The 26,966-nt window shown below is 43.3% G+C and overlaps 1 pseudogene; it reads left to right on the top strand.

Annotated features, from left to right (window-relative positions):
- Positions 1-25,837, top strand: LOC129639983 (melanoma-associated antigen 9-like; annotated as a pseudogene).
- The last annotated feature ends 1,129 nt before the right edge of the window (positions 25,838-26,966 follow it).

The raw sequence follows: 26,966 nt of genomic DNA, 5'->3' as shown, positions 1-26,966 counted from the left end.
ATGCTCATGGAGGGCACTTACATAGGCAGCGTAACAGGAGAAGTCCTGATCTCTGAGGGAGTCCAGACTGCCACAGCAGACGACCCAGTATGTACCCAGAGCCCATGAGGGCCTCACCTGCCCAATAGAGCCCTTCTTCAACAGGGCAGGTATAGCAGAAGCTGGGGGAAGTGATCAGCTGTTAGGGACCAAGAGGTCTCAGACCAGAAGTTATGTTTAAGCAGGGCAGGAAACACTACTGATAGTGATGGCACAGATGGAACCTTGGAGGCAGCCTGGATCTCTGTAAGCAGCCAGCCTGAAGATTTGCTCCTTTTGTTATTTTTCTAACCAGAACATGCTCCTCTTGTCCTTCTGTGGCAAGGGTTGCAGTGCTGGGAGAGGGGAGTGTACATATCTGAGGTAACACAGCCACATCTGGTCTGACATTCAGGGCTTCTGCTCCAGAAAGATGGCATCCCACCCTGCCCCCAATAGGACAGTAAAAGCCACTGAGGAAAAGGAAGTCTCTGCCTCACTTCTGGCTTCAGACCTGGTACCACTGAACTTCCCAGCCATAGGTGCTGGCACACCCTAAGGAAAGATGTGACTTGTAGTCCATCAAATCCAGCACCACCCCCACCCCACCCCCAGCTGACTATGGTACAGACTGTACAGTGATGCTCCCCCACAAGATCACCCCTTCAAGACCATAATAGATAATTGATGCACTTAAACTCAGAGAAGCAGAGACTAATGGGAAGACAGAAGGACTGGTGTCCCCTGAAAGACTGAGAGGAAGTCAGTTCAGTTTGTCAGTCGTGTCTGATTCTTTGTGACACCATGAACCGCAGCACACCAGGCCTCCCTGTCCATCACCAACCCGCAGAGTCCACCCAAACCCTTGTCCATTGAGTTGGTGATGCCATCTAACCATCTCTTCCTCTGTCGTCCCCTTCTCCTCCTGCCCTCAATATTTCCCTGCATCAGGGTCTTAACAATGAGTCAGCCTTTTGCATCAGGTGGCCAAAATATTGGAGTTTCAGTTTCAACATCAGTCTTTCCAATGAATACTCAAGACTGATATCCTTTAGGATGGACTACTTGGATCTCTTTGCAGTCCAAGGGACTCTCAAGAGTCTTCTGCAACATCACAGTTCAAAAGCATCAATTCTTTGTGCTCAGCTTTTTTATAGTCCAACTCTCAATCCATACCTGACCACTGGAAAAACCATACCCTTGACTAGACAGACATTTCATGCCAAAGAAATGTCTCTGCTTTTTATTTTTAATACAAATGTATTTATTTTAATGGGAGGTTAATTACTTTACATATGGTATTGCTTTTGCCATATATCCACATGAACCTGCCACAGGTGTACATGTGTTCCCCATCCTGTACCCCCCTCCTACCTCCCTCCCGGTACCATCCCTCTGGCTCATCCCAGTGCACCAGCCCAAGCATTCTGTATTATTCATCGAACCTGGACTAGCGATTCATTTCATATATGATATTATACATGTTTCAATGCCATTCTCACTAATCACCCCACCCTCTCCCACAGACTCATTGATTTTTTATATGCTGTCTAGGTTAGTCATAACTCTACTTCCAAGGAGTTAGCTCCCTTTAATTTCATGGCTGCCGTCACCATTCAGCAGTGATTTTGGAGCCCAGAAAAATAAACTCAGCAACTGTTTCCACTATTTCCCCATATACTTCCCATGAAGTGATGGGACCAGATGCCATGATCTTCGCTTTCTGAATGTTGAGCTTTAAGCCAACTTTTTCACTGTCTTCTTTCACTTTCACAAGAGGCTCTACAGTTCTTTATCACTTTCTGCCATAATGGTGGTGTCATCTGCGTATTTGAGTTTATTGATATTTCTCTCAGCAATCTTGATCCCAGCTTGTGCTTCCTCAAGCCCAGCGTTTCTCATGATGCACTCTGCGTATAAATTAAATAAGCAGAGTGACAATATACAGCCTTGATGTACTCTTTTTCCTACTTGGAACCAGTCTCTTGTTCCATGTCCAGGTCTAACTGTTGCTTCCTGACCTGCACAGAGGTTTTTCAAGAGGCAGGCCAGGTGGTCTGGTATTCCCATCTTTTTCAAAATTTTCCAGTTTCCTGTGATCCACACAGTCAAAGGCTTTGGCATAGTCAATAAAACAGAAATAGATATTTTTATGTAACTCTCTTGGTTTTTCCATGATCCAGCGGATGTTGGCAATTTTATCTCTGATTCCTCTGCCTTTTCTATAACCAGCTTGAACATCTGGAAGTTCAAAATTCATACATTGCTGAAGCCTCCGTTGGAGAACTTTAAGAAGTACTTGACTGGCATGTGAAATGAGTGATATTGTGTGGTAGTTTGAGCATTCTTTGGCGTTGCCATTCTTAGGTTTCGGAGTGAAAACTGACCTTTTCGTGTCCTGTGGCCACTGCTGAGTTGTCCAAATGAGCTGGCATATTGAGTGCAGCACTTTCACTGCATCGTCTTTCAGGATTTGAAATAGCTCAGCTGGAACGCCATCACCTCCACTAGATTTGTTCGTAGAGATGCTTTCTAAGGCCCACTTGACTTCACATTCCAGGATGCCTGGCCCTAGGTGCGTGAACACAACATCATGATTAACTGGGTCATGAAGATTATTTTTTCTACAGTTCTTCTCGGTATTCTTACCACTTCTTGTTAATATCTTCTGCTTCTGTTAGGTCCATACCATTTCTGTCCATTATCGAGCCCATCTTTGCATGAAATATTCCCTTGGTATCTGCAATTTTCTTGAAGAGATGTCTAGTCTTTCCCATTCCATTGTTTTCCTCTACTTCTTTGCATTGATCACTAAGGAAGGCTTTCTTATCTCTTCTTGCTATTTTTGGAACTCTGCATTCAGATGCTTATATCTTTCTTTTTCTCCTGTGCTTTTCGCTTCTCTTCTTTTCACAACTATTTGTAAGGCCTCCCCAGACAGCCCTTTTGCTTTTTGGCATTTCTTTTCCATGGGGATGATCTGGATCCCTGTCTCCTGTACAATGTCACGAACCTCCGTCCATAGTTTATGAGGCACTCTATCTGTCAGGTGTAGTCCCTTAAATCTATTTCTCACTTCTACTGTATAATCATAAGGGATTGGATTTATGTCATACCTGAATGGTCTAGTGTTTTTCCCTGCTTTCTTCCATTTAAATCTGAGTTTGGCAATAAGCAGCTCATGAGATGCGCTAGAGGCAGCTCCCAGTCTTGTTTTGCTGACTGTAAAGACTTTCTTCATCTTTGGCTGCAAACGATATAATCAATCTGATTTCAGTGTTGACCATCTGGTGATGTCCATGTGTAGAGTCTTTTCTTGTGTTGTTGGAAGAGAGTGTTTTCTATGACCAGTGTGTTCTCTTTGGAAAACTCTATTAGCCCTTGTCCTGCTTCATTCCATACTCCAGAGCCAAATTTTCCTCTTACTCCCAGTGTTTCTTGACTTCCTAATTTTGCCTTCCAGTCCACTATAACCTAAAGTACATTTTTTTTGGTGTTGGTTGTAAAAGGCATTGTCAGTCTTCATAGAACCGTTAAACTTCAGCTTATTCATCGTTGCTCATTGGGTCTTAGTCCTGGATTACTTTTATATTGAATGATTTGCCTTGAAAATGAACAGAGATCATTCTACAGTTTTTGAGATTGTATCCATCTTCTGCATTTTAGACTCTTTTTTTGACCATGATGGCTACTCCATTTCTTCTAAGAGATTCCTGCCTGCCGTAGTAGATATATTGGTCATCTGAGTTAAATTCACCCATTCCAGTCCATTTTAGATCACTGATTCTTACAATGTTGATGTTCACTCTTGTCATCTTCTGTTTGACCACTTCCAATTTGCCTTGATTCATGGATTTAACATTCAATTTCCTATGCTGTATTGCTCCTTATAGCATTGGACCTTTCTTCTGTCACCAGTCACATCCATAACTGGGTATTTTTTCTGCTTTGGCTCAATCCCTTCATTCTTTCTGGAGTTACTTCTCCACCATTCTACAGTAGCATATTGGCACCTACTGACCTGGGGAGTTCCTCTTTCAGTATCCTATCATTTTGGCTTTTCATACTGTTCATGCTGATCTCAAGGCAAGAACACTGAAGTGGATTGCCCTTCCCTTCTCCAGTGGACCACACTCTGTCAGACCTCTCCATCATGACCCTCCCAACTTGGGAGGCCCCACAGGGCCTGGCTTCGTTTTATTGAGTTAGACAAGGCTGTGGTTCTAGTGTGATTAGATTGACTAAATTTCTGTGATTCTGGTTTCAGTGTGTCTGCCCTCTGATGCCGTCTTGCGACACCTACCATCTTACGTGAGTTTCTCTTACCTTGGACTTGGGGTATCTCTTCACGGCTGCTCCAGCAAAGCGCATCCACTGCTCCTTACCTTGGACGAGGTGTATCTCCTCACTGCCACCACTCCTGACCTTGAACCTGGACTAGCTCCTCTAGCCCCTCCTGTGCCCATGCAGCCTCCACTCCATGGATGTGTGGTATCAGTCCTGATTATTCACTAGAAGGACTGAGGTTGAAGCTGCAACTCCAGTACATAGTCCACCTGATGCAAAGAACTGTCTCATTGGAAAAGATCCTGATGCTATGAAGGAATGAAAGCCAAAGACAAGGGGATGAGAGAGGATGAGATGTTTGGATGGCATCGGGGATTCCATGGACTTGAGTTTCAGCAAGATCTGGGAGTTGATGATGGACAAGGAATTCTGGTGTACTGCAGTCCATGGGGTTGCACACAGTCGCACACAACTGAACAAATGAAATGAACTGATTGCCATAGGGAAAATGCTTTGAATACAAGCTCTTAACGTGTCTCAAAATGGAACAGAAAAAGATCTTTCGTTAACATGGAAGATAAGGAGGGTGCACAGCAACTATGTGTGTGTCTGTAAGTTTGTGTATATGTGTGTGTGTGTGTGTGTGTGTGTGTGTCTGTGTGACTCTGATGGGAAAAGACGTGAGATGGATAAACACACAGCATGATGGAGCAGTTTGACAGGAAGTGTTTCTTTCTGTAGTGAGCTGATTCTTAAAAGAAGCTGTTAAAGGAGTCAGAAAGGTCTGACTCTTAGCGCTTGCTCCAGCATGGGGGAAAGTTGAAGTTCAGAGGAGAGAAGCATGGCTAAAATTTAGCCAAGCCTAGTCAGTGGGCATGTTATGGATGACTGTGAGTACTTGGCCAGTCTCTGCTGTTGTTTAAGAGAGGCCATGTCAGCCCTTCCACAGTATGGTTATTATCAAAAGTGCAAATTCATGTGCTTCATGCAGAATGAGGCCCATCAAAATGAAAAGTTAGAATTTGTAAGAGGAAAAGGTTTTTTCAGATTCATACAAGGATATGGGTGGCTCTTGACCTAAGAACTCAAAGTTACTGAACGTTTTCAGTTAAGTACATTTAAAATAAATGTCAGAGAGAGTTGTGGTAAGTTGTTACAGAATTCTTGCTGTCACATCCTTTGTGCTTAAAGTTAGGTCATGTTCAGGTAATAATGTTCCTATATATCTCTACCAGATTAATGTTGTTTTTTTTTTATCATTCTTGCCCTGTCAAGAGAGGTCAAAGTCTCAAGGCAGAACTTTCACCTTGAAATGTCCCATCTTGGATAAGCAGAAACAGATCTCATTTGGCAGCTCCTTCAGGGCAAGGTTCCCACTTTCTGCCCAGCTCTCATCCTTGATGGAGCCAGGCACCCAACCCAACAGGTCCTGTCTCCTCAGGCTCTCCAAGTGTGGAGACCAGTTCTCAGAGACTGAGGCCCAGGAAGATGGTCACTGCTAGTAGGTTGCAGAGACAGGGATGGGGGAGAGGTTCACCACTCCTCAAGGCCTGGTCCAAGGCTACTGGAGGGCCTTAGTGAGGGCTCTGGTGCACTACAGGATGTCATCCCCAGTCTTTTCCCTGGGACCTGCAGCTCACCCACTGGCACAAGGCTGGGTGATCTCCAGGCCCCTCAAAAGAATGCCTGAATCTGTCCCTTCTCTCACTTTCCAGCTGATGACCACCACACCATCCTTACGTAATCACTTCCCCAAGACTACATTCTTGACAGTAACTGGGGGCAGGGCCCCCTGTGATGCTCATCAATAGCTGAGCATGACAATGAATGGTCACTGATTGACAGTTGGCTGCTTGTGAATGGGGCCATCTGAGGCATCAAGTAAGGCTGAGCTACACCTGTTGCCTAGGAACAGGGTGGGTTGAAATGAAGCACATCAATGGCTAACTGCATAGGGCTGTGCTCACCCTGCTCTGTTACATTGTGAATAGAATAAGAATCACTGTGAGGTTAAGGTTTGTCAAAGTAGTTCTCAAGTTCGGCTGGCTTTGACATTCTTGTTGGCTTTGAAATATTAGCTATAATATATGTGGCACATGCAATCATGTTGCAGCTGTTGGAGGGTCATATAGATAAGCACTGCTGACCGGCATGCCTGGGAATTCAATGAAAAGAATGATGTACAAAAGGTAAACAAGCATGTGAAATCAAAATCTGAGGTGGGAAAGGAGTCAGTCAAAAACATTAAAGCTGGAGGTGGAGCTAAGATGACGGATGATTAGGAAGAGGAGAGCACTTTCTCCCCCACAAATTCATCAAAAGAACATTTAAACGCCAAGTAAATTCCACAAAACAACTTCTGAATGCCAGCAGAGGACGTCAGGCACCCAGAAAATCAATCCAAGTCTTCGAAAGGAGGTAGGAAAAAATATAAAAGACAAAGAAAGAGACAAAAGAGCGAGGAACGGAATTCCATCCCAGGAAGGGAGTCTTAAAAAGAGAGAAGTTTCCAAACACCAGAAAACCTTCTCACTGCCGAATCTTTGCCAAGCCTTGGAAGCACAGAGGGCAACATAACAGGGAGGAAAAATAAATATACAATTAAAACCTGCACATTGGGAGCCCTAAAGTAACTCCCCCAGCAGAGAAGCAGTGCAGACGCCTGCATCCACCATTAGCAAGCGGGAGCTGGTCGAGGAGGTGCAGGGTGGACAGGGAGGTGCGGCGCGGGCTGCATCGCATGGATCTGGCCTGAATACCCCAAGCGCTATCTGAGTGAAATAATTTGGGCTAGCAAACCAGACTATGGGATATCTACCACGCGAAAAGCCAGCCCTAACCTAACACACCACCAGGCCCATGCACGGAACAAAGGACTGAACAGAGATAGCCTGCGGAAGACCATCCTCCTCCAGTGATAGGCAGCCAGAGCTGGAAGGGGACAATCACAGCCCCAGAAAGACATTATCTATAAAACCGTAAGCAGGTTTCTTTGCTAACTAAAACTTCTTGGGGGTCTGGACAGTCAACATCTGCCTGAGAAGGTGCGCGGGTGCACACCTAGATAACCGAGCAGAGGGCAGGCTATAAGTCGCAGCAATCGCACGCACCAAACACCTCATCACCTGAGCTGCTGGGATTTGGGAAGGGCACAAAACACAGGCCGAACCGAGAGTCTGAGCCTCTGAGGACTACCCGAGTGCCTGAACCTGAGCGGCTTGGACCTGGAATTGCAGCACTGGCCACGGATGGTTCCCGGCGGAGCAACCTAGAGCCTGAGCAGCATGGGCAGGGAGGCTACACGCGCCGTGAACTGAGGGCAGAACCAGTGTGGCTGAGGCACTGCGAGCACACGCCAGTGTTATTTGTTTGCAGCATCCCTCCCTACCTCCCCTCAGCACGACTGAATAAGTGAGCCTAAAAAAAAAAAAAAAAAGGGTCCTCCACTGTCCCCTTTGTATCAGGGCGGAAAACAGACACTGAAGAGACCAGCAAACAGAAAAATCTATAACAGAGGGAAATGCCTTGTAAGCTACAGGCAATAGATTAAAACCCTGTGGTTAGTACCAACTACATAGGAAGGGGCATATAGATCTTGAGAAATATATGTCGGGCCAAGGAACTAGCCCAAAATGAACTGAACTGGCAATACTCACAACAAAAACAGAGAAAGTCCTAGATATATTTTTTACTATTTTTACGATCATTCTTTCTTTCTTTTTATTTTTTATTATTATTTTTTTTAAATTAAGTCCTCTATTATTCCTTTAATTTTCACTTGTATACCCAATTACTTTGCAAAAAAAAAAAAAAAAGAAGACACCTTTATATTTTTAAAGCAAACTTCATATATATATTTCTATATATATATATATATATATATATATATATATATATATATTTTGACCTTGTTTTTTTTTTTCCTTCTTTTCTTTAACATTGTATTTTTGAAATTCCAAACTCTACTGTATATTTTTAATTTTAGCTTTTTGGTATTTGTTATCAATTTTGTACCTATAGTTTTTTTTTTTTTTTTTATAATTTCTGTGACCCATTTTTATTTTCTCTTTTTCTTGTTCTCTGTTTCTTTTTCATCTTCTTTTAAATATCATTGTATATCTGAAATTCCAAACTCTACTCTAGATTTTTAATTTATGCTTTTTGGTATTTGTTATGAATTTTGTACCAGTATTTTCTTTATAATTTATGCGACTGTGTTTGTTCTTGTTTTTTTTTCTCTCTCTCTCTTTATTTTTCTTCTTCTTTTTTTAACATTGTATTTTAGAAATTCCAAACTCTACTCTAGAATTTAAATTTTGCTTTTTGATATTAGTTATCAATTTTGTACCTATATTTTCTTTATAATTTTCACGACTTGTTTGTTTTTGTTTGTTCATTTTTTCTCTATTTCTTTTCTTTCTTCTTTTCTTTCACTTCGTATTATGTATTTGCTACCAATTTTGTACATTTAAGAACCCAATCTTCAGTACCCATTTATCACTAGGGAGCGAGATTACTGGCTTAACTGCTCTCTCTCCCTTTGGACACTCCTTTTTCTCCACCAGGTCGCCTGTGTCTCCTCCCTAACCCCTCTCTACTCTACCCAACTCTGTGAATTTCTGTGTGTTCCAGACGGTGGAGAACACTTAAGGAACTGATTACTGGCTGGATCTGTCTCCCTCCTTTTCACTCCCCCCTTTTATCCTGGTGGCCACAATTGTCACCTTCCTCCTTCTTCTCTTCTCTGTATAAATCCGTGAACAACTCTGAGCGGTCCAGTTGTGGAGTGCTCATAAGGAAGAGATTACTGGATAGCCCACTCTCTCCTCTTTTGATTCCACCTCATCTCATTCGGATCATCTCTAACTCCCTCCTCCCTCTTCTTGTCTCCATATAATGCTGTGAACCTCTCTGGGTGACACTCACGGTAGAGAAACTTCTCATCTTTAATGTAGATGTTTTATCAATGGTGCTGTATAGAAGGAGAAGCTATGAAACTACTGTAAAAATAAGACCGATAACTGGAAGCAGGAGGCTTAAGTTCAAACCCTGACTCCAGGGAGCTCCTGACTCCAAGGGACATTAATTGACAGGAGCTCATCAAATGCCTCCATACCTGCACTGAAGCCAAGCACCACACAAAGGCCAACAAGTTTCAGGGCAAGAGATACTAAGCAAATTCTCCAGCAACAAGGAACACAGCCCTGAGCTCTAAGATACAGACAGCCCAAAGTCACCCCAAAACCATAGACATCCCATAACTCATTACTGGACATTTCATTGCACTCCAGAGAGAAGAAATATAGCTCCACCCACCAGAACTCCGACACAAGATTCCCAACCAGGAAACCTTGACAAGCCACCTGTACACACCCACACAGTGCAAGGAAACGCCACAATAAAGAGAAATCCACAAACTGCCAGAATACAGAAAGAACACCCCGAACTCAGCAGTTTAAACAAGATGAAAAGACAGACGAATACCCAGAAGATAAAGGAACATGATAAATGCCCACCAAACGAAAAAAAAAAAAAAAAAGAGGAAGAGATAGGGAAACTACGTGATAAAGAATTCCGAATAATGATAGTGAAATTGATCCAAAATCTTGAAATCAAAATGGAATCACAGATAAATAGCCTGGAGACAAAGATTGAGAAGATGCAAGAAAGGTTTGACAAGGACGTAGAAGAAATAAAAGAGTCAATATATAATGAAAATGCAATAAATGAAATTAAAGAAACTCTGGAGGCAACAAATAGTAGAATAACAGAGGCAGAAGATAGGAATAGCAAATTCGAAGATAGAATGGTAGAAATAAAAGAATCAGAGAGGATAAAAGAAAAATGAATTAAAAGAAATGAAGACAATCTCAGAGACCTCCAGGACAATATTAAATGCTACAACATTCGAATCATAGGGGTCCCAGAAGAAGAAGACTAAAAGAAAGACCATGAGAAAATACTTGAAGAGATAATTGTTGAAAACTTCCCTTAAATGGGGAAGGAAGTAATCACTCAAGTCCAAGAAACCCAGAGAGTCCTAAACAGGATAAACCCAAGGCGAAACACCCCAAGGCACATATTAATCAAATTAACAAAGATCAAACACAAAGAACAAATATTAAAAGCAGCAAGGGAAAAACAACAAATAACACACAAGGGGATTCCCATAAGGATAACAGCTGATCTTTCAATAGAAACTCTTCAAGCCAGGAGGGAATGGCAAGACATACTTAAAATGATGAAAGAAAATAACCTACAGCCCAGATTATTGTACCCAGCAAGGATCTCATTCAAATATTAAGGAGAAAACAAAAGCTTTTCAGACAAGCAAAAGCTGAGCGAATTCAGCACCACCAAACCAGCTCTCCAACAAATACTAAAGGATATTCTCTAGACAGGAAACACAAAAACGGTGTATAAAATCGAGCCCAAAACAATAAAGTAAATGGCAATGGGATCATACTTATCAGTAATTACCTTAAACGTAAATGGGTTGAATGCCCCAACCAAAGGACAAAGACTGGCTGAATGGATACAAAAACAATACCCCTACATATGTTGTCTACAAGAGACCCACCTCAAAACAGGGGACACATACAGACTGAAAGTGAAGGCCTGGAAAAAGATTTTCCTTGCAAATAGGGACCAAAAGAAAGCAGGAGTGGCAATACTAATATCAGATAAAATAGACTTTAAAACAAAGGCTGAGAAAAAAGAGAAAGATGGTCACTACATAATGATCAAAGGATAAATCCAAGAAGAAGGTATAACAATTATAAATATATATGCACCGAAAACGGGAGTGCCACAATATGTAAGACAAATGCTAACAAGTAAGAAAGGAGAAATTAACAATAACACAGTAATAGTGGGAGACTATAATACCCCACTCACACCTATGGATAGATCAACCAAACAGAAAATTAACAAGGAAACACAAACTTTAAATGATACGATAGACCAGTTAGGCCTAATTGATATCTATAGGACATTTCATCCCAAAACAATGAATTTCACCATTTTCTCCAGCTCACATGGAACGTTCTCCAGGATAGATCACATTCTGGGCCATAAACCTAGCCTTGGTAAATTCAAAAAAATAGAAATCATTCCAAGCATCTTTTCTGACCACAATGCAGTAAGATTAGATCTCAATTACAGGAGAAAAACTACTAAAAATTCTACCATATGGAGGCTGAACAACACGCTGCTGAATAACCAGCACATCACAGAAGACATCAAAATTTGCATAGACACTAAGGAAAATGAAAACACAACAACCCAAAACCTATGGGACACTTTAAAAGCAGTCCTAAGGGGAAAGTTCATAGCAATACAGGCACACCTCAAGAAACAGGAAAAAAGTTAAATAAATAATGTAACCCTACACCTAACGCAACTAGAAAAGGAAGAAATGAAGAATCCCAGGGTTAGTAGAAGGAGAGAAATCTTAAAAATTAGGGCAGAAATAAATGCAAAAGAAAAAAAAAGAGACCATAGCAAAAATCAACAAAGCCTCAAGCTCGTTCTTTGAAAGGATAAATAAAATTGACAAAGCATTAGCCAGATTTATCAAGAAACAAAGGGAGAAAAATCAAATCAATAAAATTAGAAATGAAAATGGAGAGATCACAACAGACAACACAGAGATACAAAGGATCATAAGAGACTACTGTCAAAAATTATATGCCAATAAAATGGACAACGTGGAAGAAATGGACAAATACTTACAAAAGTACAACCTTCCAAAACTGGACTAGGAAGAAATAGAAAATCTTAACAGACCCATCACAAGCACGAAATTGAAACTGTAATCAAAAATCTTCCAGCAAACAAAAGCCCAGGTCCAGATGGCTTCCCAGCTGAATTCTACCAAAAATTTAGAGAAGAGTTAACACCTATCCTGCTCAAACTCTTCCAGAAAATTGCAGAGGAAGGTAAACTTCCAAACTCATTCTATGAGGCCACCATCACCCTAATACCAAAACCTGACAAAGATCCCACAAAAAAAGAAAACTACAGGCCAATATCACTGATGAACATAGATGCAAAAATTCTTAACAAAATTCTAGCAATCAGAATCCAACAACACATTTAAAAAGATCATACACCAGGACCAAGTGGGCTTTATCCCAGGGATGCAAGGATTCTTCGATATCTGCAAATCAATCAATGTAATACACCACATTATCAAACTGAAAAATAAAAACCATATGATTATCTCAATAGATGCATAGAAAGCATTTGACAAAATTCAACATCCATTTATGATAAAAACTCTCCAGAAAGCAGGAATAGAAAGAACATACCTCAATATAATAAAAGCTATATATGACAAACCCACAGCAAACATTATCCTCAATGGTGAAAATTTGAAAGCATTTCCTCTAACGTCAGGAACAAAACAAGGGTGCCCACTTTCACCATTACTATTCAACATAGTTTTGGAAGATTTGGCCACAGCAATGAGAGCAGAAAAAGAAATAAAAGGAATCCAAATTGGAAAAGAAGAAGTAAAACTCTCACTATTTGCAGATGACATGATCCTCTACATAGAAAACCCTAAAGAATCCACCAGAAAATTACTAGAACTAATCAATGACTATAGTAAAGTTGCAGGATATAAAATCAACACACATAAATCCCTTGCATTCCTATACACTAATAATGAGAAAACAGAAAGAGAAATTAAGGAAACAATTCCATTCACCATTGCAACGGAAAGAATAAAATACTTAGCACTATATTTACTGAAAGAAACTAAAGACCTATACATAGAAAACGATAAAAAAATGGAGAAAGAAGTCAAAGAGGACACTAATAGATGGAGAAATATACCATGTTCATGGATTGGAAGAATCAATATAGTGAAAATGAATATACTACCCAAAGCAATTTATAGATTCAATGCAATCCCCATCAAGCTACCAACGGTATTCTTCACAGAGCTAGAACAAATAATTTCACAATTTGTATGGAAATACAAAAAACCTCGAAGAGCCAAAGCTATCTTGAGAAAGAAGAAGGGAACTGGAGGAATCAACCTACATGACTTCAGGCTCTATTACAAAGCCACAGTTATCAAGACAGTATGGTACTGGCACAAAGACAGAAATATTGATCAATGGAACAAAATAGAAAGCCCAGAGATAAATCCACGCACATAGTGACACCTTGTCTTTGACAAAGGAGGTAAAAATATACAATGGATTAAAGACAATCTCTTTAACCAGTGGTGCTGGGAAAACTGGTCAACCACTTGTAAAAGAATGAAACTAGAACACTTTCTAACACCATACACAAAAATAAACTCAAAATGGATAAAAGATCTGAATGTAAGACCAGAAACTATAAAATTCCTAGAGGACAACTTGGGCACAACACTCTCCGACATACATCACAGCAGGATCCTCTATGACCCACCTCCCAGAATATTGGAAATAAAAGCAAAAATAAACAAATGGGACCTAATTAAACTTAAAAGCTTCTGCACAACAAAGGAAATTATTAGCAAGGTGAAGAGGCAGCCTTCAGAATGGGAGAAAATAATAGCAAATGAAGCAACTGACAAACAACTAATCTCAAGTATATATAAGCAACTCATACAGCTCAATTCCAGAAAAATAAAGGACCCAATCAAAAACTGGGCCAAAGAACTAAATAGACATTTCTCCAAAGAAGACATACAGATGGCTAACAAACACATGAAAAGATGCTCAACATCACTCATTATCAGAGAAATGCAAATCAAAACCATTATATGGTACCATTTCACGCCAATCAGAATGGCTGCGATCCAAAAGTCTACAAGTAATAAATGCTGGAGAGGGTGTGGAGAAAAGGGAACCCTCTTACACTGTTGGTGGGAATGCAAACTAGTACAGCCACTATGGAGAACAGTGTGGAGATTCCTTAAAAACCTGGAAATAGAACGGCCTTATGATTCAGTAATCCCGCTGCTGGACATACACACTGAGGAAACCAGAAAGGAAAGAGACATGTGTACCCCAATGTTCATTGCAGCACTGTTTATAATAGCCAGGACATGGAAGCAACCTAGATGCCCATCAGGAGATGAATGGATAAGAAAGCTGTGTTACATATACACAATGGAGTATTACTCAGCCATTAAAAAGAATACATTTGAATCAGTTCTAATGAGGTGGATGAAACTGGAGCCTATTATACAGAGTGAAGTAAGCCAGAAAGAAAAACACCAATACAGTATACTAACGCATATATATGGAATTTAGAAAGATGGTAACAACAACCCTGTGTACGAGACAGCAAAAGAGACACTGATGTATAGATCTGTCTTATGGACTCTGTTTGAGAGGGAGAGGGTGGGGAGATTTGGGAGGATGGCATTGAAACATGTATAATATCATGTATGAAACAAGTCACCAGTCCAGGTTCGATGCACAATACTGGATGCTAGGGGCTTGTGCACTGGGACGACCCAGAGGGAGGGTATGGGAAGGGAGGAGGGAGGAGGGTTCAGGGTGGGGAACACAGGTATACCTGTGGCTGATTCATTTCGATATTTGGCAAAACTAATACAGTGTTGTAAAGTTTAAAAATAAAATAAAATAAAAAAAAATAACTATTGAGCTGCAGTCCAGATGAAAGATATCATAGCATTGACTTAAAATCTGGACTCAACTCTTTTGATGCTGATTGTGAAACTCAGTTTTAATTGTTTCAAAAATGCTTTCTGAAAACACACGGGATTCCTCTGGTACAGACTCTGCCTTATATATCTCCATATTTGATTGACTACACCTTAAAACTATTCAAACACTTCAAAACTAAAGTTAACACCAAATTAAATACTCAATACTCTTCTTGTTAAACCACGAAAACTTGTAGAACTTGGAGTAACAAAAGAGTTTATTGGGGAAGAATGTTTTATGACTGTAGTTATTTAGAAATACTACGGGATGGTGATAAATATAAGACCAGCTTTTACACAGTCTTATATTAATATTTTATCAAAAGTCTCTGTCCTGACTTCTCTGGCTGTCCAGTGGTTAGGACTCCATGCTTTCACTAAAAGTGGAACCGGTTCAATCCCTGGTCAGGGAACTGAGATCCCACAATCTGCATGGTGCCCCCCAGTCAAAAATATTATCTGTGTGTCATGATCCTGTTAGTCATCTGCACCAGGACTGGACCACCTCCACTACCCTGACCTTGGGAACACACTGCTCCCACAAATTTCTTAGGATAACAGTGGCCAAATTGATCTTTGGTCTGATCCCTCCAAACATTATTTTAATCTTTGGGAGTGCTAACTGTGGGTTTTAGTTGTATCTGCATTTTGTGCCTCCTGAGCAACTTTAGCTGACAGCATATGTGAGTGATGCAGCAAAGTCCGTTAAGACGTAAATGGCCAGGAGGTGATGTCTGCCTGCCTAATTCAGGGGAAGTCTGACATTCACCATCCCCATGTGAAGCTCTCTTGTCATCTGGGCTGTGGCAATCTAGACCCTAATGTCACTCCACACCCCAAACAATGGCAGTAACACTGCACCAAAACTTCTTGCCTCTGAGATCAATGGTTAAGCAGGGTTATTCACCTTCAGTGCAGACTCCTGACCCAGTCGGACCTCTACTCTCTGGCTAACTGGGACCTGAGGGTCTGTTCCCGCAGCTCTTGGGACCCCATATCCCTCCCCATTCAGGTGCCCACCTCTTTTCTTCCTTCACTCCCTTCCCATCAGAAAATTCACACACACACACACACACAAATATCATCTTTTCACCATTTGATGTGTATTTTAATCACAGCCTTCAGTTTACTATGTTAGTGTGAGAGTCAGTCTTTTCCTGGTTGGCCATTTCGAAGAAAGCAGACCTCTGGAGACAAAACTGTAAACTGTCTGACCTTTTCTATTCAGTTACTCTCTGCCCAGCTTATACTTCTCCAGGGTCTCTCATTCTGTGGTGGCTGAGCTTACCTTCTCTTTTGATTCTGCCTCCTTCTTTGACTCTGCATCATATTTTGGTAGCCTTCTCGGCTTTCATTCTGTTTCTTACGTGCACAGCAACGGAAAACAGTTTGGTTTTCTTGTTTTCTTTACCTTCTTCGACAGAGTGGCATATGATCGGATTTTCTGTCTCAAGGTTCCTTTTAGAGGTCTTCTGCCCCTCAAGGTCATATTCCGTGCCTTGAAAGACAAGAGAAGGGTATTAGTTTTGAGGAAAGGTTATAACATCTGAGTTGGTAGGGAGACTTCATGAAAAGAAATGTGGGCTGATGAGGGCTTTTGGCAGGCAAAGGCAGTGTAGAGGTCTTGGGCAGGAAAGTCAATTGAAAACGTGGGGAGCATAGATGGACTCATCTTATGTTCCCATTCCCTCTGTTTCTCTGTGGACAAAGGGTCTTCTTTTGTCCTTTCACCCCTGAAGCACACCACATTGGAACTCTTATTGGCTGCCATGGCTTCCGGGTTACCTTATGATGATAGCATGAAATGGCCTAACCCAGAATCTCTGCCTCTCACCTCCCTATATATACCTTCTCAGGACAATGAGGAGCCACACCCTTCAATCCGATTGGTCAGCTGGGCACTCCCCCAGCCAATGGTGGCTTTGGGGATCTTAGACATCACAGTGTACCACTGTGCCCATCAACATGGGTTAGTGGGTGCTGAGGGAGGCCATGATACAACGTTCTCACCCCTGACACCTCTGTGTGTCTGATTCTGGGGAGTGGTGATTCTGGGGCATGGTTTTTCTTCTCATGAACCTCAGACTTTCCTTCAGTGCCCTTTATTCTTTGACTTATATGTTCCCCTTCAACACTCCTGCCTCCTCCATCCTTGTATGAACCTCTACCAAACACTTTTCACTCCAAATCTGTTCCTCAGAGTTGTCTAGTCATTTCATCTTTCGCCCACTCTCTTCCTAGTGGGGGTTCTTGAGGGTCTTAAGGAACTTAAGAGCAAGCACTTAACATGGAAAAAGGTAATTAAGAAGAGCTTGGATGGTTTTCCTACTTCAATGAGCTTTAGAGACCCCAAGACTTGGTGAATCCTCAGTCTGTTGTGCAGAGGTCTATACATCATCTCCATAAAATTACACATCAGAGCCAAGAAAGTCATAAATGTCTCCTCCACTAATATTGTTGGGGACACTTGAACTCTCGTATTGAGTAGGGAAACTCAACTTACACCATCTACCAGAAAAACATTCCCGATTAAAAATAATAATAATAGTAATTTACCCAAAGGTAAGGGTCAGATGACCAATGCACCACTGTCCCTTGACTAAATCACTTCCCCAGTGGTCCCTCATTGACAGTTATCATCAGGTAGGGCCCAATGTGCAGTTTACCAAGAGCTGAGCAGGAGAAATACCAGCAGGTATCTCACTGATAGTTGGTTGCTTATTGGCAGGGTCGAGCGATACACTGTCCAATTGCTGGGAAAGACCTGATGCTTAGTAACAGGATGTGGAGTAATATGTCAAAGTAAAGGCTCCCTGCTAATGGCTGTGCTCATGCTGCTCTGTTCCATAAGGATACGTTGGGTCCAGTGTGCTTTAATCTTTTTGACGCACTTCTTTCCCACCACAGATTTTGATTTCACATGCTTGTTTAACATTTTTACATCTTTATTTTCATTGTTTTCCCAGTCATGCCAGTCAACAGTGCTTGTCTATATGCCCCTCCAACAGCTGCCACTTGATTGCATGTGCCGCATATATTTTAGCTAATATGTCAAAGCCAACAAGAATGTCAAAGCCAGCCCACCTTGACAACTTCTTTGACAAATCTTATCCTTACAATGATTCTTATTCTATTCACAATGTAACAGAGCAGAGTGAGCACAGCCCTATGCAGTTAGCCATTGATGTGCTTCATTTCTATCCACCCTGTTCGTAGGCAACAGGGGTAGCTCAGCCTTGCTTGGTGCCTCAGATGGCCCCATTCACAAGCAGCCACCTGTCAGTGAATGACCATTCGTTGTCCTGCTCAGCTATTGATCAGCACCACGGTGTACCCTGCCCCCCCAGTTACTGTCAAAAAGGGAGTATTTGGGAAGTGACTAAATAAGGGTGGTGTGGTGGTCATCAGCTGGAAAGTGATAAAAGAGGCAAATTTAGGCATTCTTTTGGGTGTCCTGAATATCACGCAGCCTTTGGCCAGTGGGTGAGCTGGAGGTCCCACGGAATAGACTGGAGACGACATCCTGTAGTGCTCCAGAGCCCTCACTAAGGCCCTCCAGTAGCCTTGGAACAGGCCTTGAGGAGCGGTGAATCTCTCCCCCATCCCTGTCTCTGCAACCTACTAGCAGTGGCCATCTTCCTGGGCCTCAGTCTCTGAAAACTGGTCTCCTCACTTGGACAGCCTGATGAGACAGGACCTTTTGGGTTGGGTGGCTGGCTCCATCAAGGACGAGAGCTGGGCAGAATGTGGGAACGTTGACCTGAAGGAGCTGCCAAATGAGATCTGTTTCTGCTTTTTCAGGAAGGGACATTTCAAGGTGAAAGTTGTGCCTTGAGACTTTGGCCTCCCTTGACAGGGCAAGAATGATAGAATATAAGACTCACCTGGTAGAGATAGATAGGAACATTATTACCTGACCATGACCTAAGTTTAAGCACAAAGGATGTGCCACCAAGAAGTCTGTAACAACTTACCACAACTCTCTCTAACTTTTGCTTTTAAATGTACTTAACTGAAAATGTTCAGTAACTTTAGGTTCTTAGGGCAAGAGCCACCCACATCCTTGTATGAATCTGTAATTAAACTGTCCCTGTTCCAAACTCTAATTTAGTTTTGATGGGCCTCATTCTGCTTCAGGCACATGGATTTGCAATTTTGATAACAACCATACTGTCGAAGGGCTGACTTGGCCTCTCTTAAATAACAGCAGAGACTGGCCATGTGCTCACAGTCATCCAAATATACCCAAAAACTAGGCTTGGCTACACTTTAGACATGCTTCTCTTCTCTGAACTTCAGCTTTCCCCCACGCTTGAGCAAGAGCTAAGAGTCAGACATTTCTGACTCCTTTAACAGCTCCTTCTAAGAATCAGCTCACTACAGAAAGAAACGCTTCCTGTCAAACTTCTCCACCATGCTGCCTGTTCATCCATCCCCAACTCTTTCCACATCTCACACACACACACACACACACCCACACACACACGCAGACTCAAACTTACACACCCACACATAGGTGCTGCGCACCATCCTTATTTTCCGTGTTAACGAAATGTCCTTTTCTGTTTCATTTTGAGACACGTTAAGAACTTGTGTTCTAAGCATTCTCCCTATTGTAATCAGTTCATTTCATCTGTTCAGTAGTGTCCGACTGTGTGCAACCCCATGGACTGCAGCACACCAGGATTCCTTGTCCATCACCAACTCCCAGAGCTTGCTGAAACTCAAGTCCATCGAATCCCCGATGACATCCAACCATCTCATCCTCTCTCAACCCCTTCTCCTTGGCCTTCATTCCTTCCTAGCATCAGGATCTTTTCCAATGAGACACTTCTTTGCATCAGGTGGGCAAAGTACTGGAGTTGCAGCTTCAGCGTCAGTCTTTCTAGTGAATTCAGGATTGATACCACATGTCCATGGAGTGGAGGCTGCAATGGCACAAGAGGGACTAGAGCAGCTACTCCACGATCAAGGTCAGGAGTGCTGGCAGTGAGGAGATATACCTCGTTCAAGGTAAGGAGCAGTGGCTGCGCTTTGCTGGAGCAGCAGTGAAGAGATACCCCATGTCAAAAGTAAGAGAAACCCACGTAAGAAGGAAGGTGTGGCAAGACAGCATCAGAGGGCAGACACACTAAAACAAGAATCACAGAAATCTAGTCAATCTAAACACACTACAACCACAGCCTTGTCTAACTCAATGAAACTAAGCCAGGGCCTGTGGGGCCTCCCAAGTTGGCCGGGTCATGGTGCAGAGGTCTGACAGAATGTGGTCCACTGGAGAAGGGAAGGGCAATCCACTTCAGTATTCTTGCCTTGAGATCCACATGAATAGTAAGAAAAGACAAAATGATAGGATACTGAAAGCGGAACTCCCTAGGTCAGTGGGTCCCCATATGCTACTGGAGATAGATGGAGGAATAACTCCAGAAAGAATGAAGGGATTGAGCCAAAGCACCAACAATACCCAGTTGTGGATGTGACTGGTGACAGAAAAAAGGTCCAATGCTATAAAGAGCAATATAGCATAGGAACCTGGAATGTTAATTCCATGAATCACGACAAATGGGAAGTGGTCAAACAGGAGATGGCAAGAGTGAACGTCAAAATTCTAGGAAACAGTGAACTAAAATGGACTGGAATGGGTGAATTTAACTCAGATGACTATTATATCTACTACGGCGGGCAGGAATCCCTCAGAGGAAATGGAGTAGCCATCATGGTCAGCAAAAGAGTCCAAAATGCAGCAGCTGGATGCAATCTTAAAAACTATAGAATGATCTCTGTTTGTTTCCAAGGCAAACCATTCAATATCACAGTAATCCAAGTTTATGTCCCAACAAGGAATGATGAAGAAGCTGAAGTTGAACGGTTCTATGAAGACCGACAAGACCTTTTAGAACTAACACCCAAAAAAGTTGTACTTTACGTTATGGTGGACTGGAACGCATAAGTAGGAAGGCAAGAAACACCTGAAGTAACAGGAAAATTTGGCTCTGGAGTATGAAAGGAAGCAGGGCAAAGGCTAATAGAGTCTTCCAAAGAGAACACACTGGTCATAGCAAACACCCTCTTCCAACAACACAAGAAAAGACTCTACACTTGGACATCACCAGTTGGTCAACACTGAAATCAGATTGATTATATCGTTTGCGGCCAAAGATGGAGAAGCTCTATACAGTCAGCAAAACAAGACTGGGAGCTGACTGTGGCTCAGATCATGAGCTCCTATTGCCAAATTCAGATTTAAAATGAAGAAAGTAGGGAAAACCACTAGACCGTTCAGGCATGAAGTAAATCCAGTCCCTTATGATTATGCAGTGGAAGTGAGAAATAGATTTAAGGGACTAGACCTGATAGATATAGTGCTTGATGAACTATGGACGGAGGTTCGTGACATTGTACAGGAGACAGGGATCCAGACCATCCACATCGAAAAGAAATGCCAAAAAGCAAAAAGGCTTTCGGGGGGGTGGGGCGGGGGGTCTTGCAATTAGTTGTGAAAAGAAGAGAAGCATAAAGCACAGGAGAAAAGGAAAGATATAAGCATCTGAATGCAGAGTTCCAAGGAATAGCAAGAAGAGATAAGAAAGCCTTCCTCAGTGATGAATGCAAAGAAATAAAGGAAAACAACGGAATGGGAAAGACTAGACATCTCTTCAAGAAAACTCGAGATACGAAGGGAACATTTCATGCAAAGATAGGCTCGAAAAAGGACAGGAATGGTATGGACCTAACAGAAGCAGAAGATATTAAGAAGAGGTGGTAAGAATACCCAGAAGAACTGTACAAACAAAAATCTTCATGACCAAGTTAATCATGATGGTGTGATCACACATCTAGGGCCAGACATCCTGGAATGTGAAGTCAAGTGGGCCTTAGAAAGCATCACTATGAAAAAACTAGTGGAGGTGAAGGAATTCCAGTTGAGTATTTCAAATCCTGAAAGATGATGCAGTGAAAGTGCTGCATTCAATATGCCAGCTAATTTGAAAAACTCAGCAGTGGAAACAGGACTGCAAAAGGTCAGTTTTCCCTCCAATCCCCAAGAAAGGCAACACCAAAGAATGCTCAAACTACCACACAATTGCACTCATCTCAGAGGCCAGTCAAGTAATTCTTAAAATTCTCCAAATCAATTCAGCAATATGTGAATCATGAACTTCCAGATGTTCAAGCTGGTTATAGAAAAGGCAGAGGAATCAGAGATCAAATTCCCATCTGCTGGATCATGGAAAAAGCAAGAGATTTCCATAAAAACATCTATTTCTGCTTTATTGACTATGCCAAAGCCTTTGACTGTGTGGATCACAGTACACTGTGGAAAATTCTGAAAGAAATGGGAATAGCAGACCACCTGACCTGGCTCTTGAGAAACCTCTATGCAGGTAAGGAAGAGCAGTTAGAACTGGACATGGAACAACAGACTGGTTCCAAGTAGGAAAAAGTGCACATCAAGGCTGTATATTGTCACTCTGCTTATGTAATTTATATGCAGAGTGCATCATGAGAAACGCTAGGCTGGAGGAAGCACAGGCTGGAATCAAGATTGCTGGGAGAAATATCAATAAGCTCAGATATGAAGAAGAACTAAAGAGCCTCTTGATGAAACTGAAAGAAGAGAGTGAAAAATTGGCTTAAAGCTCAACATTCAGAAAGCAAAGATCATGGCATATGGTCCCATCACTTCATGGGAAGTAGATGGGGAAACAGTGGAAACAGTGGCTGAGTTTATTTTTCTGGGCTCCAAAATTCCTGCAGATGGTGACTGCAGCCATGAAATTAAAGGAAGCTTACTCCTGTAAGTAGAGTTACGACTACCCTAGACAGCATATTAAAAAGCAGAGACTCTGTGGGAGAGGGTGGGGTGATTTGGGAGAATGACACTGAAAATTGTATAGTATCATATATGAAACGAATTGCCAGTCCAGGTTCGATGCATGATACAGGATGCTTGGGGCTGGTGCACTGGGATGACCCAGAGGGATGGTACAAGGAGGGAGGTGGGAGGGGGGTACAGGATGGGGAACACATGTACACCTGTGGCAGGTTCATGTGGATGTATGTCAAACCAATACCATATGTAAAGTAATTAACTTCCCATTAAAATAAATAAATTTATATTAAAAATAAAAAATAAAACATAGACATTACTTTGGCAACAATGGTCTGTTTAGTCAAAGCTATGGTTTTTCCAGTGGTCAAGTATGGATTGAGAGTTGAAGTATGAAAAAGCTGAGCGCCAAAGAATTGATGCTTTTGAACTGTGGTGTTGGAGAAGACTCTTGAGAGTCCCCTGGACTGCAAGAAGATCCAACCAGTCCACCCTAAAGGATATCAGTCCTGAGTGTTCATTGGAAAGACTGATGTTGAAACTGAAACTCCAATATTTTGGCCACCTGATGCGAAGAGCTGACTCATTGGTAAAGACCCTGAGGCTGGGAAATATTGAGGGCAGGAGGAGAAGGGGACAACAGAGGAAGAGATGGTTAGATGGCATCACCAACTCAATGGACATGGGTTTGTGTGGACTCCGCAAGTTGGTGATGAACAGGGAGGCCTGGTGTGCTGCGATTCATGGTGTCACAAAGAATCAGACACGACTAAAAACTGAACTGACATCCTCTCAGGCTTTCAGTGGAGACCAGTCCATCTGTCTTCCCATTTGTCTCTGCCTATTGGAATTTAAGTGCATCAATTATCTATTATGGTCTTGAAGGGGTGATCTTGTGGGGGAGCATCACTGTACAGTCTGTACCATAGTCAGCGGGTTTGGGGTTCGGGGTGGGGCTGGATTTGATGGACCACAAGTCACATCTTGCCTTAGGGTGTGCCAGCACCTATGGCTGGGAAGTTCAGTGGTACCTGGTCTGAAGCCAGATGTGAGGCAGAGCCTTCCTATTTCTTATTGGCTTTCACTGTCCTATTGGGCGCAGGGTGGGATCCCAAGTTTCTGGAGCAGAAGCCCTGAATGTCAGGCCAGATCTGGCTGTGTTCCCTCAAGTATGTACTCTCCCCTCTCCCAGCACTGCAACCCCTGCCAGAGAGGGACAAGAGGAGCATGTTCTGGTTAGAAAAATAACAAAAGGAGCAAATCTCTAGGCTGGCTTCTTAAGAGATCCAGGCTACCTCCAACGTGCCATCTGTGTCATCACCATCAGTACTGTGTCCTGCCCTGTTTAAACATACCTTCTGGTCTGAGACCTCTTGGTCCCTCACAGCTGGTCACTACCCTGCAAGTTCCCATAGGGGAGGGTCCAGGCCATGCCAGGGGAAAGGGGGCACTACAAGAAAGCCCCAAGAGGACCACCCACCCTGTGGGTGGTGGCCTGTGGGGGCCTCACAGTGCCCACCCCTCCTACCAGCAGAGAAGGCCCAAGTCTGTGCCACAATCTACTCCCGAGTTGTCCCTCCATTTCTCTCACAGGGGCTCCAGGAACCAGCAGGCGAAGGCAGATGTCTGAGGCCCGAGTCCATAGGGCAGAGAGCTGAGGAGGTCCAGGCTGTGCCAAGAGTCAAGGTGAGTTGACTACCCTGAATGTGCACCAGGGACTCCACATCCCAGAACAGTGGGGACACCAAAAGGCCCTAATCCTCCCCACCATGTCAGCCCCACAACCTCAAGCTGTGCTGACTGCACACTGGTGAGCCACCTCACGTCCTCTTTCAGGTAACCAGGGGTTAGGCTGCTTAGGAGGAGCTCCTCTATGAGGCCTGAGAACACCCCTCAAGGGGAGACTTGTAAGTGGCCTGAATCAGACCACCCAGGGTGGGTTTCTCTCCTGAGGACGCTCACAACCAGCCTCGAATGCAGGCCCAGGATCCCCATCTGTCCCCCTGCCTCACTCCTGTCTGCACCTCAACCCTGGTCATCATGCAAGGGATGCATGAGCTCTGCCAGCCTGAGAGAGTCTTTCAGGATCCAAGAAAGGAAGAGGGCCTGATGGAGGCACAGTTCATTTGGGGTGAGGAGAAGGAGGTGGAGGAGGAGGATGAAGAGGAGCAGAAAGTGGGGAAGGAGGAGGAGGACCAGCAGCAGCAGCAGGTGGAGGGAGGAGGAGCAAGTAGAGGAAGGAGATGCAGCTACCTTCTCCTTCTCCTGGTCCGGGGTACCCTGGAGGAAGTGGCTGCTGCTGCAACACCCAGTCTCCCCCAGAGCCCTCTGGGTGTCTGGCCCACTCCCAATGCCATGGTTGCTAGTCCGGGGAGCCAATATGAAGAGCATGGCCTCAGCAGGCAAGATGAAGTGCTAAGCACCTCACGTGACCAGGAAGATGCCAGATCCTGGCTCTGAGATGCCCTGCGGGTGAAGAAGAATGAGCTGGTGCAATTCCTGCTCAGCAGGTATCTTGCCAAGGAGCCGATCACAAAGGCAGAAGTGCTGAACAGTGTGCTCAAAGATTACCAGGACGATTTCCTGGTGGTCTTTGGTCAAGCCTCAGAGTATTTGCAGCTTGTCTTTGGCTTGGAGGTGAATGAGGTGGACCCCAGTGAGCACACCTATATCCTTGTCCCCTCCCTGGGCCTCACCCTCAGTGAGATGCTGAGCGATGAGCAGAGGTTGCCCAAGGCTGGCCTCCTGCTGGTGATCCTGTACCTGATCGCTGTGGAGGACCACCATGCCCCTGAGGAGGTGATCTGGGGAGCACTCAGCAGGATGAGGGTGTGTCTCGGTAACAACACTTCATCTATGGGGAGCCCAGGGAGCTGTTCACCCAAGTGTGGGTGCAGGAGGGGTACCTGGTGTACCGGAAGGTGCCTGATGAAGACCCTGCTTGCTATGAGTTCCTGTGGGGTCCCCAGGGCTATGTGGAGACCAGCAAGTTTAAAGAGCTGGAATATCTGGACAGAGTTGGTTGAAGGGGTCCCAGTTCCTTCCAACCCCTCTGCAAAGGCTGCGAGGGAGGAGGAAAGAGGACTCTGAGCCAGAGCAGCAGCCAGGCTCCTTCCAGGCACATGTCCAACAGCTTGTCCTAGGGGGCAGGAAAGGAGGCTGATTCTTCCCTTTGTTATTGAAGAGGAAACAGTCAGCCTTCTCAGCAGTGAAGGTCCAGCCCGTTGGGGGAACCCGCTGTGTGGCATCTTTGTGTTCCTGTTCTCTACAATGACATGGAGGCTCATCTCTGTTTTCTTTAGGAATTTTTCAAATGTTATTCCTTTTTATAGAAGACAATGCATTCCAGTATCTAACTATGTCAATGATGTTGATCATCACACTGTGTTTGTACTTAACCAGTTCAAGATGAAGAGTTTTCCTGTTCTGTAAGAGAGAGTAGGAACACTTCCATTTTATTCTGTGGTCCTGCACAAGATAACATGGAATTAGAATTAGAATGATTTTGGAAATATGAATTTATTTAGCAGTGATATAGTTGGTGGAAAAATTAGAAAATAAAAAGTGATAGTAGTGAATTCTTGCTTCTTATACCTTGGGTGTGTTCATTTGGTACAGCTAAGGGATCTCAGTTTATGTGAAATTCCTGGGTTATCAAAAGAAGTAGCAATTCATCTGAGTCAAGCAGCCCCCTCCTCACTGGCACATTTATTGAAAAGACCTTTATGGAGCCTCTGCTCCATGAAAGGCCCTGTGTTAGCAGTGGGGACACTGGGAGAAGCAGGACACTCCCATACCTAGAGCGATGGTCTAGGAGCCACAGTCACATGAGGTGCCTTATGGGAGGGAGGGGAAATGGGACATTGCTGTAAGGTGTCCTTTTGGCTCTTGAATAAAGCCCAGAGAGATCTCTTTTTGGGGAAGCATGGAAGGGGTCCTAGCTCTTGTCACTTTGCTGCTGACCACAAGGATGGCGCAGGTATTTTCTACCCATTATCTGCTAGGAATCCCGAAGAACTCCCATCTCACTCCCTTGAAGTGATGCCCAGAAATCCACGGACTGACCCTCTCTTTCCTGATCCTGGGGGCCCAGAACTCAAGGTGTTAACTAGCTTTCAATTGTCTTCATTGTAATTGGGCATTGTAATCAAAGAC

The sequence above is a fragment of the Bubalus kerabau genome, chromosome X, assembly GCF_029407905.1.
Source record: "Bubalus kerabau isolate K-KA32 ecotype Philippines breed swamp buffalo chromosome X, PCC_UOA_SB_1v2, whole genome shotgun sequence".
Lineage (NCBI taxonomy): Eukaryota > Metazoa > Chordata > Mammalia > Artiodactyla > Bovidae > Bubalus > Bubalus kerabau.
Note: the sequence above shows the minus strand (reverse complement) of the source record. Positions and strands in the feature narration are given on the sequence as shown.